The sequence below is a fragment of the Triticum urartu genome, unplaced genomic scaffold, assembly GCF_003073215.2.
Source record: "Triticum urartu cultivar G1812 unplaced genomic scaffold, Tu2.1 TuUngrouped_contig_6988, whole genome shotgun sequence".
NCBI lineage: Eukaryota > Viridiplantae > Streptophyta > Magnoliopsida > Poales > Poaceae > Triticum > Triticum urartu.
The window spans coordinates 4,603-11,156 of record NW_024117794.1 but is presented as its reverse complement, the minus strand read 5'-3'; the positions used below and the strand labels follow the sequence as shown (position 1 = coordinate 11,156).

The following is a 6,554-nucleotide window of genomic DNA, read 5'->3' as shown; positions in this document are numbered from 1 at the left end:
TGATCACAAAGACATCATAGGCACGCACAATCATGGATTTCGAGTCGCTCGACTAGTCATCGACTAGTCGACGAGTCGCAGTTCCAGGACCGACTCAGCCTCTCGACTCGACTCCTGGAAGGAGTCGAGCGACTCGCGCGACTAGTCTCGACTAGTCACCACTAGTCGCGGTTTTTGGGTCGAACGACTCAAGGCAACGTTGGATCTGGAGCACTCTCCCGCCGCCGTGCTGCTGATGCTGCCTCGCTGCTGCTGCTGCGGCCTTGCCGCCGCGCTGCTGCTGCTACTGTTGAAGCTGAAGCGGCAAGAGGAGCGGGCTGGGAGGAGGAGCGGTGGCAAGAGAGCTGTTGCGGGGGAGTTGAGAGATCCATCGCTGGGAGGAGTGGTGGACAGGTGGCAAGAGAGTGGCAGTGAATGTGTGGCAGCTGTGGTGAGGGAGGAAGGAGTGTGGATGGTGGATTAGGTCACGGGAGGAGTATATAGCTACTAGATGGGCTTTTGGGCCACAGGGAAGTGCATAACTAGTGGCCCATCTCTCAGTTGGCCCTGGTTACTGCTGTTGGTGGTGTGCTCCTCCCCTCCTCCCCTGGTTGCTGCTGCTACTGTGCACTCGTGCTCCTCCCCTGACTGCCTGCTGCTTAACTCACGTCGACTCATCGCCATGTCGACTTGTCGACCGTGAGTCTAGACTAGTCACGACTAGTCTAGAGTCGCCCTCCCCGAGCGACCTGTCGACTCATCGACTCGAAAACATTGCGCACAATTGAGTGCCAAGTCACAGCTTTATCACAGCCACGAAGCTACCAAATATTCACATCTCTTGCTTGCACACAACAGAACAACTACTACACCTAAAATCTCCACGCCACGCCATCTCTTCATTTCGTGATGTAGAACCGGTTGTGCGGGGCGCGGGGGTCGGTCATCTTCTCGAAGTCGAGGTCCATGTCATCGTCGTACTCCTCCTCCTCCTGCGGCTCCTGCGCCCTCCGCCGCCGCTCCCGGGCCTCCGCAGCCTCCCGCAGCGTCTTCTTCCGGACGTAGTCCTCGTACGACGTCTCGCACCACTTCTTGGCGTCCCCGATGATCTGCTGGTTGTGCCGTTCCACGTCCCGCTCCAGCTTCACCTTCTCCGTGTTGCGCGGCTCGCCCCAGTAGTCGTACCGGTACATCGGCTTCGACGGGTCGTAGTAGTCCTTGCCGTACACCACCGTCTCGTCCACGTCGTACCGCCCCGGCTCCTCGATGGGGAGGCCCAGGGCCTTCCGGCTGCCGGTTTACATGGGTGTTAATAATGAGAGCGCGTGTGTTGGGTGTGATGAAACTTGTTGTTCAGTAGCAGTTACCAGCATATGTCTCTGAGGAGAGCCTCCCTTTCTTCGTAAGAGCGACGCCACTGCAGCAGATCGTACTCGTCCATTTCTATGTTCCGCCGCATCTTTCCGATTTTGTACTCCTCTCCTCTTTCTTGTGCTTCCGCTTTGAGCCTTTTAATCTCCTGCGTCGGTTAAATTTCAGCATCAGTAAAGGAGTGGCAGAGTGGCGAAACAAAAAATCCAGCTAATGATGGAAGAAACGGTACCTCACGCTCAGCACGAGCAGCCTTCATATCGAGTTCTTTGATGTTCACATTCTATAACAGAAAAAAGTTCAGAACCACAATGGGTGTATCATTAAGGGATCACTGTACTCTGAAATAAAGACTCAATGCTGATCAAAGTAATCATGGCACACAAATGCGTACCACAACTTTCTTTTTAAGCACTGTTTCTTTGACACGTCCTTCAGTGTATTGAATCCTGTTTTCTTCGTCGAATGAGGATGTATCAACTGTTGACTCGTACGTCACATCCTTGAATTTATCTGGATTTTCATCCTCGTGGTCTAAAATCATCTGCTCTGCATTATGCCATTCCCAAAGCTGCAAGCAGATAAAAAACATTCCTGTTAAACCTATCGAATGGGAACCAAATGTGAACACTAGGAGGGAGCAAGAGACACAAGCATGTTAGCGGTAGATATGTGACTACCGTTTCAACAAAGGGGTGGTCCGACACCAAAGGTTCTGTTTCCATGTCTGTCGAAGGCTTTTTCCTAGGAATGGGCGGCCTTCCACCTTCGCGCTGTCAGTGCATATAAAGGTAAGAAGCACACACAAGCACATAACACTGATGAAGTAAGAACAAAAATAATGTGAAAATTCTTGAGGGAATTACTAGATTTAACGAAGTAGCAGAAAACAGAATCAAGAGAGCAAATGTTAAATCAATTGAAAAGTCGTACCCACAGCTGCTCTTCGTTTGTATCCTCCTTTCGGTGAAATATTGGTGGGAAGTCAAACCTATTAAATCTGCAGCAAGGAAGAAGATAGACAACCCTGAGTCAACCGAGACTGAAGGTAAATCGAAGCAATGCATAACACAATGGACATTAAAACCGTCACACAATCAGGACTCATCAGAGTGACCGAGGATAAGGATAGTGAGTTAGTGACAGCACTCACATTAGGTGATCAATGTTAGGATAGACAAGGCGCATTTCAAGTGGGAAACGAAACCGATATGGGTCTCGTTTGGCCTGCAAAACAATAGATAGTTATAATTCATTAGTAAGGCATATCTACTAAAGTTACTGAAATTCCAGGATCCAGGTTGCAAAGAAAAAACAAAAGACATCTTATAAAAAAAACTACTCCCGACCCATATTACTTGTCGCAGCTTTAGTATAAAGTTGTACTAAAGCTGCGACAAGTAATATGGATCGGACGGAGTAACAAAATTGTACAGGAAAGTGCTCTTTTGATCCCAAGCTCACATGCTCTTTGATGTACAGTAAAAATGTTTGGTGATAAACATTGATGAAAGTTTTAACATCCTGCAAATTTTCGTGATGAAATAACATTCGTGGAGGTCTGGACAAAAAAAATCAATGCTCCAAAATGCTTCCAACAATAGTCTTTTCAGATCATCGATTTTGATTTTTTTTGCCCAGACCCACACGAATATCATTTTATCACAAAAAAATTGCAGGCGGTAAAAACATTCATCAATGTTTATCACAAAAAAAAATCAGTTTTTTTAACTATTTTTTCGGATGTTACTGTTCATCGGAGAGCATGTGAGCTCGGTTCAAATACTCCGCGTCTGTATGTACTATCATAATGCAATGTGGATAACCAGGCATTCCTCCACTACATATTGTTTACCATTAGATATCTTCAGAAGCAGCAACAGAAATTGGAAAATGAACTTCAAGGCTAACTAACCAGAATTTCCACATAGACATTCATGCCAGGTTTGATATGGTGGCGGATCCAATACCAATCGTTTCCTTTTATGGGCACCCACCTAAACATATAAAGAGATGCAGCCACACAAATTAAATATCTTCTTACTATGACAAGTTATGTAAAAAAAGTAGAATATTCTAAGAAGGCAAAGTTAGGCCTGACAGTGCCATTCATTGATCATCATTCAACATAATGCTATTGGTAGAATATTGTGATGCAGTTTCGTGCCAACATGCAGATGCCCTTAATATTTCCATGTGGTATTATTCACCGTAGCTAACAGGTCACATTTAGAAGCAAGACAACAACAAAATGTCACTAAAAATATCATAACGCATGATCTTAAATCAGCCATGGTAACTCCATAACTGTGCAGAAGATTAAGAGGAGTACATACCCATCATGTGTGCCACCAATATCCACAAAAGCTCCTTGATGGAGGTGAATAGAGATCACTTTACCGTAACATATCTGCATGTGGTAGATTGAACCATTTATCGAAGGTTAAAATGGTAACAGTCAGCAAGTTACTGAAGAGGGAAGGTACAATCAAAAGTTCAAGTGGAACCTGTCCAGGGTAGAAGAATGGAAGTTCCAGCTGCACAAAAGCAATCAACACATCAGCAATTAACAGGACCAGGAAAAATAGAACTAAATTAGGCAGCAAATTCAAGAGCAAATGGACATACCATATCTTCTCGGTAGTCCTTACCTCTTTTTCGTCTACCAGGGTAGTAATCCTGATCAAACTGCATAACAAAAATAGCCAAGTAGAATATTACTGCTCAGTCCTGAAATGATGAGAATGGCTACAAACACTTGAGGAGATGACAAGCCAGACTCAAAATCATTGTGAATTTGTGATAATCCAAGCATATGAAGAAACCAGAACATTTGAGGGGGTAAAAACTAGTTGACTAACGTTCAGGGCTATCATTAAAAGGCTGTGTTTCTTAAGTGAAATGCAACCATCGCTAGTCTGGATAGTAATAATGGCAAAATACAATCATTACTAGCTGTATAGCTTATAGGAAATCATAGTGCTATAGTAACGTCCATAACCCGACAAATAACAAGTTAGGCTACTGGCTCCAAAGTTCAGTTACTGGGGAAAGTATGACGTTAACACTTACTTTGCAGTGCAGAGCAAATGCAAAACAGATATCTTGAGTTCACCTCAAAATAAATAACAAGGCACCGCCAGCCAACACCAATCACAAGAGTTGAAAGTTGAAACAAAGGTGTACACGGATTGCGGAACAACATTGTTCACAACCAATGTGCAACTAAACAATTTGCAATAAAAGTGCAACTAAACAGGCACATAACAGGCTACTGAATAGTGTATACTGACATGATACCAAGTTACTGCGTTTGAGCATTTCTACAGTCTACTTCAACAAGGAAATATATCATGGAATAACTATCACAATGCATCACTATAATCATTCTACAAGGGTGTTCTTGAACTAATTAATCACCACTGAAATAATACTACAGGTCCTTTTTGAACTAATTGCAGGAAGGCACTTCTTCTGAAATTATCAAGGGTGATAACATAATAGGGAGCAATGATCAACACATCTCCTGACAAATGTGTGACTCGAGAAGCTCTCACATATGTGAGTTGCAGATTTGCAGTCCACAACAATCATTTAGCTACAAGCAGACCACTAATTTCAAAAGCCAACTTCGATTGCATCATACCAGAACAAATTCAGAATGCTCTGCTGCAATGACAGAACTATTTTCTCGTAGAATCATCATCATGGCCATTGCGGATTTGCGAGTACTGGACACAGATAATCGATTGAGTTATAGTGATATACTACCTTGTAGGAATCCTCCTCCAGCCTGTCCCTGTTGGTATCCACCCACTCCTTGTACTGCTTCAGGAACACCTTGTACCGCTCCAGCGCCAGATCCTGCGGCGCGTCCTCCACCTTCTCCACGTTGGTCACCCCCTTGGCGGCGGCGGCCTCCATGTCCACCCGCTCCGGGGGCGCGCCCGCCCCGGGGGGGCCGGGAGCCGCAGCGGGAGCCGGCCGGCCCACGAGGTCTCGAGGGGCTCGGGCGTCTCGCGCATGGAGAAGAGGCGCTCGAGGTACCCCGGCTCGGACTCCACCTTCTCGCGGTAGGCCGGGGTGAGCATGCGGAACGCCTCGACGGACTCCGGCGAGGTGAGCGGCACCTCCTCGCCCTCGTTCAGGCTGTGGCGCGCGAAGGCCACCTCGGGGCTCATCGCCTCCTCCCAGGGCGCCCACCCGTGCTCGACCCAGCTCCGGCGGCGCGCGACGTCCTCGGGCTCGGTGTTCTTGACCGAGGCGGCGGAGGCGGGGCCGGAGTATGGGCTTGGGGCGGAGGCCCGGAGGGGCGAGGAGGTGGAGGAAGGTGGCGCTGGTCGCCATTTTCTTGCGGGGTTTGGGAGGACGGCGCGGCGGTCGGTCGGTCGTCCCGACGAGGGGTTTAAGACGCCGGGAGGATAAGGTGCGGCCGCTGGGAGCCACCTGTCAGCGAGTGATCCAGCTCCGTTATTACCAGTTCTTTTTTATTTCAGAAATCTCGCCTTCTCTTTTCCAAAATCCATACTGCCACCGTCCTGATTTACAGCCCTCTTGTAGTGTAATCATAGTTTGACTAGGATTTTAATAATTAAAAATATAAGTTAGACGTATCAACAATAATACTCCCTTTGTCTCATAATGTAAGACTTTCTTTACACTATACTAGTGTTGAACAACCTCTTACGTTATGGGATGGAGGGAGTACTTTCTAAATACATCTGTCGCAGCAATAAGTAATACTAGCATATATGCCCATGCATTGCAACGGGGGAGAGAATTGATGTATAATTGATTAAGTAGTTTTAACTGAGTAGGGCATTTTGGAGACCGAGCTCCATGGAGCCCTTTATTTTGAAAACTTTAAGATTTATAAATTTTAGTTTTAAAAAATCTGAAAAAAAAATTATACATGTATGCAAGGATGTAAAGTGCATGCATGGAAAAATTCAGGATGAAATACCTTAAATTGCGAGCTGCACACAAAAAACAAAATCATGGACTTTAAAGATGAACAGTACACATGCTAAAAAAGCCCTAGATTTGTCTTTTTTGTGTAGCTCACATTTTATTGTATTTAAACCTAAATATTTGCACACATGTACATTATGTATCTAGGTATATGTGTATTTATTTTTCAGAATGTTTTGAAACTGAAAAGTTTGAATTTTGAAGCTTTTAAATAAAGGCCTTCATGGAGCTCG

The 6,554-nt window shown here is 45.7% G+C and overlaps 1 pseudogene; it reads right to left on the bottom strand.

Moving 5' to 3' along the window:
- Positions 1–763: 763 nt before the first annotated feature.
- Positions 764–5,799, bottom strand: LOC125531368 (annotated as a pseudogene).
- Positions 5,800–6,554: the final 755 nt, after the last annotated feature.